At 43.5% G+C, this 14,802-nt stretch overlaps 1 protein-coding gene across 5 annotated transcripts in view; it reads left to right on the top strand.

Moving 5' to 3' along the window:
- LOC124052214 (C-terminal-binding protein 2) overlaps positions 1-14,802 on the top strand; it is an 86,120-nt gene that overhangs the window by 21,699 nt on the left and 49,619 nt on the right. The window lies entirely within an intron of this gene.

Raw genomic sequence — 14,802 nt, 5'->3', positions numbered from 1 at the left:
ATTATTTCAGATTTGTCTAATTATAGCTGTGCAAAATAGCCAGCAGCCACATCCAGTACAACACTGCGGTTAAAAACAGAATAGTTACCAATTTTGGAATTCAAAGATCAACTTTTAGTACCTCATCTCGAAGGCTTTATCATTTGTTCAACATCTTAACAAAAGCTCCTGCTCGTCAGACGCACAACGAGGTGCTTTGCTTTTAATGATTCTTTTTGTGTCCTTGTCGTCTTTGTAAGCCGGGAACCTTGGGTACTTTACTAAAGTCACCTGATACTTTTAATTTTGCAGCATGTCGGTTATTCTGTCGGAGAATCGGCTTAGCACTCTTGGTCCCAAGAGGCCGTTGCATCCTCACTTTCATTAAAGTTGTTTGGAGAGTCTCTCAGCCTCGGTGCCTCATAAAACAAACTGCTATGATGAAAATAACTTAAAACCACACAACCCAACGCTACTCCCCTGTTTTATTAGTACATGCACAGAGAGGCAGACGCACACATACACAACAAAATGCTCTGTGTTTGTTGAGGTTCTAATGAGTCCCAGTAGCAGCGGTTTGATTTTTCCCTCCTAATTTGACATGCTTCACTTGGGCTGGGTCCCTCTCGCTCCGCAGACCTCAAATCCTCCATGCAGAGGCCTAATGAATCCTCTCCATGTACACAAACAAAGGACAAACAAAACAAGCAGGAAACACTCGCTTCCTCGAGCTCCTAATTGTCCCAAACATGTCAGTCAATCACAATACAGCTTGCTTGAATCCACTTTTTCTACCGACAAAAGAGTTATTAGTCGCCCATGAGAACGTATCACTCTTCAGATTGCTGGGTATTAGTCTCGTGTATTGGGTTACAGCTGGCGGAGTTGCCTTTCATTTTGCTCCAACAGTGTGAGAGCATTCGCTGTCGTGCTTTCTGCTTAGGAAGGTGACATGAAGAACAATGAGTCCGGTCTCGCTGGTCTCCTCGGGCTCCCCATGTTGAGTTTCAGCAGTAATTGAATCGGAGCTTTTGCTGCCCACAGAAGACGGTGTGAGTGAATTGTCTCAGATAGTTTATAGGGTAATAAAGTCCCTCCACACCAACACCTGCCAGCTGCGCTCAGCTTTGACCAAAACAGTCTATTTAATACCTCCCGCTGTGCACCTGCAGCCCACCCGTAACGGTCAGCGCACAACTCAATCACGCCATCAGCACAGTCAATAGACGGCATCTGCCTCTGTCTCCGGGATGCTTTTGAAAGATATGATTGGGGTAATTAAAATCTTGTCTCAAGATTTCAGCCAGACGTTGTTGACCTTTTTTTTTTCGCAGGTGAGGCAGCTGTTTCTTTGGCCACATGCAATTCTCACAGCCAGTTTTTCTTATCTGACCTCCTCATCTGCCTGCCTCAGCTTCTGACGGGCACTGGCTGTCGTAAAATGCTTTTTCCTGGACTTCCTCTTCTCTTCACAGCGGCTCGTTCCTTTTTGCAAAACAACTCCTGTCTCTGTTGAAAAGGACGGCTGAGTGGGTGAGGAGTAGGTGGACAAATGGATGCAGCGGCGATCGAATCTGCGGATTGTGTTTGTCACAAAGAGTCTTTCATACATTACAGTCAGCGTTTCTTTAGGCCAGCTGTCGGCTTTGAGACTTAGCCCGGTCTGTAACGCACACATATGAAAAATGCTATGATGAATAATGTTAATTACATCTCTGGAAAAAAATACACTTTTAAAATGCCATTATTGCGCAAGCATGCATCTTCCCTTTGCTTTTTTGCTTTCGGTTTATTATTAAGGAATTGTGCATTAACAGGAGTCAGCAGTTTTCGGTGCTGCAATCTCATTACATTTACAGGGAAGGGATGGAGAGCAACAAAAAAAATTAATTGGAGGCGTGCGACAGTTAGGACAGGAGCCTGGGCAAGGGCAGAATAAATCAGAGGTCAGTTTGACAGCTTTACGGCTCTGGAGAGAGAGAAGTGGTTAACTTTAATGGGAGGAGATAGAAATGTTGAGTTACTTTATTTTTCCCTCTTCCTCCCCTTGTCATGCACACGCACTCATCCCACCCCCTTACCCCTCGTCAGCTGAGAACACAGCCCCTCACCCCTGAACTATTTAGACTCGTCTTGATATATAGAGTTAATTCTGCCCCCGTCCACGCAGTAATTCATGCGTTTCATGCGTTTAATGTCATGCAGACACGACGCTGGGTGGAATTGTTAATTTTCTGTGCAGAGATTGCAGCCTCACTCACTCACACACACACTCACACACACACACACACACACACACACACACACACACACACACTCACACACTCACACACACACTCACACACCTCTGTCCTGTCTGTCACCTACTCTATGCACTGCCCCCACCCCCCTACCCCTCCATCCTCCTCTCCTCCTCACCCTCCTCCACCTTCTTATATATTTTTTTCCATTACTTTGCGAGTTAATTTGGCTAAAAGAATGCCCACTCCCAGCAGTATTTCTTGCAGCATCAGATTTCTTCTTCTCTAAAGGAGGAAAAAAAAGGAAGCTTGCTTGTTGCTACAGCAGCCAAATCTACACATTAGTCCCCACCTTTCTCCCCACCCCTAAACTGGACTTTCACCTCCTGGCCTTTCGGTCAGGTCCTCCCCTCTCCCCATCCCCAAGTTCACTTAGGTCATCCCCACAAGCGGCCAACCCCCCAACCCCCCCTCCTCCTCGCTGACTCAAGCCTTGTGCTTTTATAATTGGAGAGAAATGCTCGCTAGTAAAGCAACTACTGAAGTGGCTTCTGTGGGGCAATGGGGCCCTGCTCTCCATGCACTTGATTTAATCTGGGCCGACCTCTGTGCGGTGTGTGTGTGTGTGTGTGTGTGAGTGTGTTCTGGGATTGTTCTGTGCTTGTGGGAGCAGATGGATGGGGTCACACCTCATCACACATTATGAGTTCTGTTAGCGCATTATACCTCACAGTGTACACACCAAAGTGACTGAAATGAAAGGATGCAATAATGATTTTCACTATTGATTAATCTGTTTGTTATCCTCAGATGATTTGCTCCATCTATAAATGCGAGAAATGTCAAGCGCCAGTTTGCAGAGATCAAAGTGAAGCCTTCAGCTTGTGTGCTCAGTCCAAGCATCAGTTCAGAACCAAAGAATATTCGTCCCGCAACGGTGCAAAACAAGGAAAAGTGCCAAATTTTTATGTTTTGGAAAAGCTGTAACCAATTAATGTTTAGCATTTTGGCTTCCTAAATGACAAACAATTAACCAAATAACGAGGCACTAGTGATTAAAAGAAAAAAATGAAAACAAACTGTAGTTACAGATGTTTGACTCTGACAGTTTAATCATTCAGCTGGAATTATAAGTGGAGCTCAAGCAAAAAGGTCTAATTAACCTCAATAACCCTCCTTTTCTGCACATTTGTAACTTAGCGTCCAAAGACACGGCATCACTTTGCAGGCGCAGCTGTATTTTTCCTGCATTTTTGAGCAGTGGCAGCGTTTTGGTTTCTGCAGTGTTTCAGAGGCCTTGGCTCTGACCAGCCAGCCAAAGATAAACAGTGAAACGCATTTTCCTCCAGGCCTTGAAAACAACAAGAATAAAGTTGGAGCCGTCACCTTAACTCTAACATGGAAACTATCTCAAGCAGAAGTTAGTGGAAAGATTTTTTTTTTTTTTACTTCTGTTCATGGTCTGGCAGAGTTGCAGAGCACATTGTTTTTCATTTATTTATTTTATTTCAGTTGGCAAGGTAGAGGTGAGTTAAGTCTTTTCTTTCTTCTTTTAGCAGTGGGAGGAAAAAAAAAGGAGGTCACATTTGTTGGCAGTGCAGTGGGAGTGCGCTGATACGAGTGCGAGGGCTTTGTGTCAGGAGACATTTTGTGGCAGGCAGGAGAGAAGCCCAGCGCTGTGACAAGGGCTTTTCTCTTCTTTAAAAGGCGTGGCGACCTCCCTGACCCGCTGAGTTGAAATGGAGGCCACTGCCAATCCTCGCGCCCTGATTGAATGAAAAAAAGTTTCTGACAGCAATCATGAATGAAAACAATAAAAACGATATCCGATTTTTTGAGAAACTGTAATAGTGTGTGTGTGTGTGTGTTTTTATGTGCCCACGTGGCGTGTGTCGGGACTGTTGGTCGCCGCCATGCAGACGACACCACTGACCTCCACCCTGAGGTTGTCAGAGTCTCTTCAGTGTGGATACAATTCTGTGATTCATCCTTTTTCATGGCATTTCCTCCCCGTTGTGTGGGGCTGCGTACTGTCAGGGCCCGGGACGAGATCTCACTGAGCTGCTTCTGCGCACACACACACACACACACATACACACACACACACACATACACTTACACATCTTTATGTACCCTGTTCACACATGTGCATGTTCTTTAATGCATTTAAATGGCCTATCTGGTGGAGCACTGATATTACACAACACTTAGCAGTTCCAAGATAAAGCTGATGACATTATATTCATATTGATGGTTTTCATTGGCGTCCTTTGATGTTCAGATTGTTGATAAAACTGTGCTTTGATTGGTCTTTTAGAGAAGACACTAAACTGTTACAGAAGGCAGCTTGTGAAGCTAAGATTGCACAGCTTCCATTCAGTTTGGTGGTGCTGAAACGATTAGCTGATTGACAGATTGATAACCAATTAATTATTCGCCACTCATCAAGTCGTAACGCTTGTTGAGCGCTTCTCAAATGTGAGGATTGAATGCTTTTCTTTGCTTTAATTGTAGATGTAATGTCCTTGGATTTTGCACTGTTGTTTGAACAACTCATTGACAGCATCACCTTGGGCTCTGGGAGGTTGTGATTGACATTTCTGACATTGATTAAATGATTAATTGCTTAGTCTGAAAAATTCTTTTGCCAAATTAACTGTTAATGAAAATCTTCATTAGTTGCAGCCCTGGTGCTTGTCACTCGTGTAGCAGAAGTCGTAACCGTTTGATATACCAATAGGTGACAAATTCAAGGATACACCTGAATAAATTAATATAGAATCTAAACAAATGAAGATGCTCACATACACGACCACTTCGTGATATATGTAAACATCTAACATCCTTTTAATGCTCTGTGACATGTATAAAAATGATGAGCGGTTCCAGTTAACCTCGGTTTTGGATCAAGATGACACGATGAAAAGATGTAAGCGTCTTTGTCCCATGATGAAACATTTCTTTTCTGAGGGGAGCGACGTCTTGCAGGGAGACGATGCCTCCATCTGCATGAGATGCTTTAGGTATGAAAATGATATGAAATATGGCACAAACAGAAGAGATTTTGTGTGTGAATATCCTCTGGAAGATTGGTGTTCATCCCTCTACCGGTAATGTGAAAGTGATCTGCGTTTAACATAGATGCCCCCATTAGGTTTTTTGCTCAGGTTCAGAGAAATGCAGCAGCAGCAGAAACACAGGTCACATTTGTTTGAGGGAAAATTACTGCAGCTGCATGCTCGATTATGTTAACACACACACACTCATAGAAGGGAAAAAAAAAAAACTCAGTCCGGTTGTTAAATACATGCGAACAGATTTCTTCAGCATGGAGGAAATGCAGCGACTCGCTCCATCTTGGGAAAGAGAGGATGCATCCCCCGCTCTAATCAATTCCGGTAGGGCAGCACTATCTGTGGAGCTGCCACCAGAGCCGCGCTGCACAATAACTCAAGGAGGGCATTTGAGAAGTGTGTGAGTTTGATCCTGTGCCAGGGTGATGAATGGCTGTTTTTTCTCTTTTGTTGCCCATCAGCACTTTTATTCCGCAGTTAATCCGCCAGGCACACTGTAATTTTTCACCTTGCTGTGTGATTGTGTTTGTGTATTTGTGAGTTTCCGTATTTCACCGTCAATGGAAGGGCTCCCACTCTCACATAAACACAAACACCTGCATCCGCCCCGCCTCGCAAGTCAATTTTAAGGCGTGCATGTGTGTGAGCACCGATAGGATTGACACCTTATGAAAAGTTTGCAAGGAGTGGGAGCCTCATATAACATGTCAATAGGACCCGGTTTTGGTCGGTAGTTACCAGGGTGTGTCAGGTGTTAAAAGGATTGTCATGTTGTTGCAGATAATGCCACTCCAAGCCACTTGATTTACTACACCAATGGGGTTGAGGCTTTCTGCTTGGACCTCCTCCAGCTGAAACCATATCCACACAAAGTCCCTCTATTTTCCTTGTGTTCATGCCCCATTGGCTATTTTTCACTTCACAATTTTTTTTTTTTTTGCAAATGCTCTGCACAATGGATCACTTTTAAAACACATCAAATAACATCATCCTGCTCTGACCACCATAAAATTGTGATTTGCTTTTTAAAACCACCAGCATCACCACAGTTTTATATCCATGAAGCTGTACACGAGAACAACAAAATCATCAGGTGTGTTAACATGAACTTAATGAAACTTACAGTGTTTTCACATATGCTAAGGGGAATTTTCAGATTCAGCTGGCTTAGCGTGAATCCAATATCTCATTAAACATCCGGCAGCTTGTATCAGATCCATTACAGTAGACAGGTTACAGCTCTGCAAGTAGAATGTCCTGAAATTCATCCTGCGCCGTGTCGTCCTTCTCCTTCTCCTCTTGTTTCTCAGACCAGCTCCGACTATGGAGTTGGGGGGGCCTCGTGGTCATATTTTAATACAAGCTGGAGCACTCTGAGCCCTTCCTGAGCCTGGCACTCACCGCGTCTCTTCGTGGTGGAGGGGCTAGCGTTCCTCCAGAGAGCTGTTCTACATACGGCGGACAAGGAGCACAGCTTCGCGCAAAAGCCTGCTGAGACTCCACACCATTTATCTCTCAGCTGCAAGGTTGGGCCAGGACTAATTGACTGAGCTATGTGTGTGTGTGTATATATATATATATATATATATATATATATGTGTGTGTATGTGTGTGTGTGTGTGTGTGTGTGAGTCCTATTCCCTTGAAGCATGGTGCATTAGTAGAGCCTGAGATGATAGGATGTGGTAAAAAAGAGAGGGAGAGAGAGGAAGGCCAGCCTTGTGTTGTGAGCCCATCAGAGGGGGCTCGGATAAAAAGCTCTCCTGTAAAGTCAGTTATTTCTCCGGCTTGCCAAAATATGGCCCGTTAAACCGTGCTCAGGGGGACGGACTTACCACACAGCCGATGCTGCATTCAAAGGGGAGTTCTGGTTTCAGTGTGGGTCTTTTTTGTAGTTTTGTCCATGATTTACTTGTCAAAGTAATTGCACGGATCAGGGAACATGTGGACATCACTACAATGACGTTCATGAATGGTACACGAAATGCAAGGCGTGAAATGATCGGTTTATCAGGCCACTTCATTTTGTGCGGAAACCAAAAGTGAGTGCACCTGAAATTAATTAAACTGACATTGCAGAGGAAAACTGTGTGCGCCCACAAGTAAGACAAGCAGAGTGGGTCAAAGTTGAACGGTCGCTGACGTTTTCAACGGACAGCTGACTTCTTTTCAGCGATGTCGTGTTCCCAGATCTCCGCAATTAACCTGATGAATACAATGTTTTTGTTACCCATAGGATTGATGGCCAAAACTAGCAAAACGAGACAAACCGAAATAATTATATTTAAGTGTTCCTGCCTGTTTGAATCCCTCGTCCTCGTGTGGTACAGCGTGGCCCTCGTGCTCTTTCTCTCTGTTCCTCTCACCACTCTGTTCTGGACTTTATCAACACATTGTTTAACTTGGCCTCCTCCCAATGTAAGCCCAAGTACAGCACAGAGTTGGCTGTTTCACCGTCCACAGGGATTGGGCTGAGCGATGTGTATGTGTGTGTTCGTTGGCACTTTCGGGGTTGGGGGTGGAGGTTGGGGGTGGGGGTGTGTGATTTGGGGGGGGTGGTGGAAGCACCTCATTCTCCTGGACCAGGAAGCTTTGAAACATGCTGGCTCTTCCTGGAAGGACCCAGAGGGGGCCTGGCCGGGCCGATTGGACTCAAGCAGATTGTCTGAGCCAGAGCCTGGTCTCTCGCTGACACCAAGCTGGTGGTGAACACAGTTCTTACCTCACCCTCGCAGTGGCAGGCCACGCCCTCCCTCTGCTCACCAGGTTGGCACGCCGCAGGCATTTTCCTGTACTGGGAAGTGTTTTCAGCCTTGGCTGCGGCTGTGGCTTGCGCTGATAACCTCAGCCTCTGGAACTTTGAAAACAAGAGTTTATTGATTGGATGTAAATAGCACAAGGTGGGCTACAGTAGCTTAGATTTCAAGTGCTGCCTTGTTTGTATATTCCAAGAGTAAATTTTCATTACTGATGCCACTAGTTCAACAGTTCCGCAGTTTGAAGGCATTCGATTTGGCATGACTTACTGAGCTAAATATAATTGTGTCAAGCTGTCACCTGCCTACGCTGTCACAGGCTTCGTTTAGTTCATGGAAATCACACTCTCCAGCCTGAGGTGCTGAGGATCTGGGCATGTAAGTTGATATTAATAGTAGAGCCGGGCTGGTGCTGCAGGGTGTCCACACCTTCCTGTTTTCTCTTTCTTCGTTTTGGCCCTGCGCTGACAGATTTACCTCTGGAGGAACTCCAACATCTGAAAGGGAAAAAAGGCCTCCATTGTTCAAATGGGGCTCTAGTGGAAAGAAAACAGTTTTTTTTTTTTTTTAAAGAAAATAACAAGGGGGCAATAATGGATTACAATATCAAAAGTATAAACAGCCTTGTCATTGAGACTCATGTTTGTTATTTCTGAGTGTTTTTTTTATACAGTAAAATGTGCCTCTTTGGATGAAAGTCTTTGTGAGAAGTTTTACTTGGTGTGAGGAGGTTCTCGTTGCGTAGTCTCTAAGGAGGCTTGTCGAGCTCTGGCATTTGATAGGAATCGGCTGTAAGCGGGATGGATATTGCTGTGCGTTTTCCTGCTGCACTCTGTCAGATAACTTTAACAGTTGTCCCTCCCCACAATTTTCCTGTCAAATTCCACTGGGAAATTAAGTCAGGCGAAGTAACTGCCCAAGTTATCCAACTCTATCGTAAAGTGAGTCCTTCATGTTTTTAAAGTCTTGGCAGGGATTACACACACAGGGCTGTGCACTGAGACATTGCACTGAAATTCAAAGAGGTTGTAGCTACAGCTAAAAGATAAATATGGACTTCACAGATGCAGAGCTTCTTAAACAACAACAAAGATTTCATCTAAAGCTCTTGAATGAGATATATAATTTGGCAGTTTACTAAAAATAACCAGTGTGATAAACCCTAATCTTCCTAAATGTCCATCCGGTATCACTAAAAATATCATGTCTCTGATCGCGTGTATCTGAAATTGAAAAAAGTCAACATTTCAATACTCAGAACAATGAGGCAAAGCGCTGTTTTCCCAAAACATGCCACACTGTCTAAATATTTCATTCCATCTGATGATAGATGAAATCCCTGTGGTTTCAGCGTGGTTTCTGTATTTTCTCCATATACTGAAAATGTGGTTAAAGAATGTTGTGCAGAATAAGGATTTGCGGTTATTTAATACAATTCAAACAGACCTAAATCAAAAGACTGTTCCAATCTAATCCTACCTCATTCTCATCTTTGGAGCTTTGAACTGTGAGGAATATTATTTTAGTGTCACATTAAAAACCACAGCAGCCGCTGAAGATTTTGTGCCGTAAGTACTGCACAAATGCTGAAATCAACTCAGACAGTACAAAGTGCTGTGGGTGCATACCTGTGCCAAGCCTCCACAGTCCTCTACATTTGTGTTTATAATACAAATGTTCACAAGTTTGTGGTCTGGATTTGCGTCAGAATAAATATGGCGATAAACAATACATGGGATATGTGTGCCAGGCCCGTTAATTGTTTCACTCAAGTAATTACAGCAGCTCGGAGGAAGAAGAAGAAATACACAAAGTAGTACAAGTAGCAGGAATGGAGACACTGTGCTACACACAGGAAACCACTCATGCATATTTTTGATGATGGGGTAAACCCGAAGAAGCCCACACAAGCGTTTTGGGGAGCATACAAACTCCATATGCAAAGGCCGTGCCCCCCAGCCGGGAACTGAACCCAGGACCTTCTTGTTGTGAGGTGACAGTGCTAACCACTGAACCTCCATACTGACCAACCAAAAACTTGGCCCTGTCTGGTTGGTGTTTGGCCAAACCTCCTACTGAATTTCGTTCAAATCTCTTATTTTTTTTATTTTTTGTGATTGTCATAAATCAAAGGACATTTAATATTTAAATATCAAGTGCTTTTGTTATTAGAACTGTACGTTTACCACGTGTGCAAACAGGAACTGTGAATCAAAGCGCCAACCGTCAGTGACTCTTGTTTGAAATTCACAAAGGAAAATGCTGCCTTAATTTTTTTTTTCTTTTTTTTGCTGCAATCTGGCTTGTCAATCACCACTAACTCCTGAACAGCTACACATAATTCTGGTGATGGCAGAATGCTTTGACCTACAGTTTGCAGTGCACTTCAGCTGCAGAGGGTCACTTCAATAAGTCAGACCACTAGAAACAGTTGTGAAAAGTCTCTCTTAATATCTCTCAGCATAAATCTATTTCTTTCCTGAGGAATATCAGCCGTGCCCTGTTATGGTTCTGATGTGGGCTAAAACCATGCTGAGTATGGATTTTCTGGAATTATCCATCATTTAAATGCTTCATTGAGAAAATCTGGGTCTACATTAAACTGTTCTCCGCCGTACTGGGAGTGAACTGACACGTGTGGAAGTGTATTTCTGTGAGATATCTCCCCTAAATGTCAGGATCTGCACTGTGAAACAGTCGAGCAAGAGTCCCCCCCCCCCTTCAGCAGTGAGCCCGAGGCTTCACTAGCACTTCTTCACATCCTTAGAAAGTAGAGTCTTAGTGGAGCAAACCCGAAGGCTTAATGTCAGCAAATTAATTATGGATTCACCCAATTAGTTCACAAACTACACTGTGTTCGAGGGAAAGTGATCATTCCCCCAAATGACTTGTCTCTTCAGTCTCTTTTCCCCAGTGTGCATTGTGCCTCTCTCAGAACTGTGCGTGCAGTACGTGTGTGTGCAGTACGTGTGTGTGCGTGCACGTGTGCGTGCTCGCCTGCATTTGCGAAAGCGACACACAGCAGGCAGGTAGCCTGACCTTTTTAATAATTCAATCTCTCTAACTCATCCAATGACGCTGTCTTGGCCAGCTCGCACTCCGTCTCCAGTTCGGCTTTTTAGCGATCTCCCTCCTGTCCAAACATATTTCTGTCTGTCTTTAAACAAAAGGGAACGACCTCTCTGTTCCATTCTCAGGGCTCTTCCAGATCTCACTGATCTGTGTCAACATATGAGGTGATACTGTAACCACCCCCCCTCTCCCAACCCCAAGTGTCTAATAAAGTAAGTAATCACTGCCTCCTAATGAGAATCTGTCAGGGGCGGTGCTCCTATCTGTTTACCAAACCAAATTATCTTCTTATTTCAGCAAAGTCAATTAATCACATCCGAGATGATTCTGTTAGTGTTTTCCTCTCAATAGGAAGATGGATTGTGACAACGGCACTGTAATCATTAAATTTCATCGCATTTCGAGAAGACGCTGTGGCAAATTAATTTGACTTTTGGTTTTTCGCTTTAAAGTCACAGTGTTGGGTGGGGACAGAAACAAGGGCTGTGACTTTATTAATATTAGCACCGATTAATTTGTAGATGTTGAGGAATTGTTCAGTAAGTGAAATATCAAAATATAATATCAAATGCCTATGAAGTTCACAGAGCCCAAAGTGGGGTGTTCATATAGCTTGTTTTGTTTGTGAACTGGTTAAAAAAGATTAAAAGACTTTCAGGTTTTCCTGATATAAAACAGGGGAAAGCATTAAATCCTCCTAATTGAGAAGGTGTAACAAATGTTTATGATTAGTGGGAAATAATTCATCTGTCATAGTTGTTATAGACCGGAAATTACCAGAAAATGCTAGTCTTGCTCGATCTAAAGGTGACAAAATTTGCCCAATAACAACTCGTTTGTTTAATCTTCACAAAAACCAACGTGTAGAAATTGTAGTATTTCAGTCTTCATGTTAAGCTAAGCTAATTGTCTCCTGGGTCCACGTTTATTTAGCATCTCCTCTACTTCTTGAGAAAAAAAAAGCCATATCCATAACATATATAAAACACATATCCCAAAATATCAAACTTTTCCTGTAATGATTAAAAGATTAGCAATTTTCTATTGGTTAATTTTCAGTCTATTATCTGTCACTAATTGTTTCAGCACTAACTGAACCCACTGCTTTGTGTCTGCTGGTCTTTATCTATTGAGCTGCATTAAACTGCCCCCACCGCTGCAGACAGGACTCGGACAGTGATCTCTTGTGTGTTGCTGACACTGAGCAGAGCTTGTGGACCGCGATTGTGCTCAGAGCGGATCCGTCCTTGGACAGAGACAGAGCCGGCCGTAACAGATATGGATTCTTACATTTAATGTCTCGGCCTCTCGTGCGCAAATGTTTCTCTTTCAATGAGCTGTAGCCCTGCAGGCAGAGTTTTATCGATCATCTGACTTTTAATGCCTCTTAAATATTAAGATCCATGTATATGACCTTTGTGTTTGGACTGAGAGTGCAAAATCCCTGCCCAAATACCCTTTTGAGCCCTGCTGGCTGCGCTGTCGGCTTCGTTTCAGTTTTTCGTTTGAACTATGGAGAAACTGTGCCCACTTTTGTAATTTCTTCTAAGAGCATGGGGGTCATGCATGGCTGTATTGTAGAAAGTCATGTAGTCATGTTTTTTTTGGGACCACTCTGTGTCTGTAGCTGGCTGAGGAAAGGAGTGTGTCAGCAGAGGCGGGGTAGAGAAAAGGGGGGATAAGAATTAGGGAAGGTTTGGCCTCTGTGCAGGTCTTGTTATCCTCCATGAGCGCTCTTTTTCTCGGTGGCCCTCCCTCTCTGTCACTCTCACTCTTTATGTCACACACACACACACACACACACACAAGCGGGAAGCCCTGGAAGAGGGCCCTGTGATTGATGACTGTGTGAGAAACCTCAGAGGCAGCAGCGCCACAGAGAGATGGACAGATGAAAGGAAGGAGGACAGGAGGAGAAAACAACTGAAATGAATCAAGTCAGAGTGAGGCCTTCCAGCAGCCCCGTTAACATACTGGAACCACAGAGCTGCCTGGTTGGAAAGACACCCTGGAAGTGACTTGTGCTGTGTAGTTTACTCATGTCAAAATAGCTCTTTTTGAAGATGGAAAACTGTAGACAGAGACGTCTTGTAAGAAAGCAGATAAAAGATGATAAAAGTGTTTTTGTTTTTTTAAAACAAGCCAGTTTTATGTTTCTCTCTACAACACCTTTGGGCGTTGAATGCTTTTTTGTTTCCCATAAAAAAGTTGCAAACAAAATTTTTTAGCTAGTTTGAATTGTAAGGCTACATCTAAAGATTAATTCCACGATTGATTGTTTTTCTGATTAATTGGTTGATTGATCATTGCATTGCACATCAGAAAATGGTGACAAAGCCCATCAAGAAGGATCAGTGAACTTACCTTTTGCAGCTTTATGTTACTTACATCCATCCTTGTTGTAACTTGCTTTGCAGTGTTTATTTGTGCTTTTAGACACCTGCTACGCCGGCAGGACTGTGCACCACATTGCTGATGTACATTCATGATACAAGTGTGGTGAAGATCTCCACAGCATACCTTTTAAATTAAAGTCTAAAGTGTCAAATCAAATATTTTGACCTGATACTAATTAATTATCTTGATTACTTAACCTCGTTGCTCATGCAATTTCTAAAACTAGCTGTAAATGTCAGGATGTTGGTGTCAGAGGCTGCTCATAAAGGGCTCTATTTCCAAACATTTTGTTCTTGCGTTCAACAAGAGAGAAATCCAGCGCTGAAAAGGCTATTTACACAACATTTATGACCCGTTTAAGATTTAAAAGCTTCATTGAAGACCCAGTATGAACATTTGTCTCAGAACTGAAACGGTTGTCTGGCTGTCTAAATTTGGTTTTATGTTGAATAGTGTGCACTTTTCATTTTAAAGGTGTTTAATAACCACACACACAGACGGGGTGAGCATGAGGGCCGGTCAGTCTTGGAAACATTAAATCATTAACTGTAGGAAATATATCAGATGAATATCTGTTATCTGTTAGATACAGTCAGCCATGTGTCTGAGGGAAGAGCGTTTCTCAGGGTGCTTTACACTGCTCCAAGAGCCTCCAAGTATGATGGGTGTGTGTGGTCCGATAGAGCAATAGCGTAGACGTGTCCAGCCCACACCAGGCTGAGCTCCAGACTGGAGCAGCCAGTTCTGACAGGTTACCCTGACGACTGAGGGGAGGTCACATCCACCCCGCCCTGATTCCTCTCAGATAACGGTGGAGGGGAGCGTGCGTTGTTCTTTGTTGAACTCTTTACCTTCTTGTTTACTTTTGCTTTTCTTTCTTGTAAGTACTGACTCCAAAGGACTGATGAAGACTTCAAGTCATGACTTCACCCTGATGCTTTCTGGCAGAAAGAGATGTTTTCATGGAGTCAGCACTTTGTGAAGGGAGAGGAGAGGAAAGGCACTTCTGGCTGTGGTCCCGGACGAACACTGTGTGGAGTTTGCAGTACAACATTTAGTCTGTTGTGTTGCAGCAATTTTACTCTAGGTCACGAAGATGCTGATCCTTGCTGAGCACTTTATGCACTGCCTGTGAGCAAATACATCCTCTTTGTTTTCTCTCTAACAAAAGCTGCATTTATACATACATTTGCCTCCATGTCTGTCAGTGGTATTGAATTCGAAGGCTTTGTTGGGTAACATTTCCAGCCTGCTCGAGTGTCTATCCTTTTCTCTAATCTGAAA

Source organism: Scatophagus argus, chromosome 21 (genome assembly GCF_020382885.2).
Source record: "Scatophagus argus isolate fScaArg1 chromosome 21, fScaArg1.pri, whole genome shotgun sequence".
Lineage (NCBI taxonomy): Eukaryota > Metazoa > Chordata > Actinopteri > Scatophagidae > Scatophagus > Scatophagus argus.
Note: the sequence above shows the minus strand (reverse complement) of the source record. Positions and strands in the feature narration are given on the sequence as shown.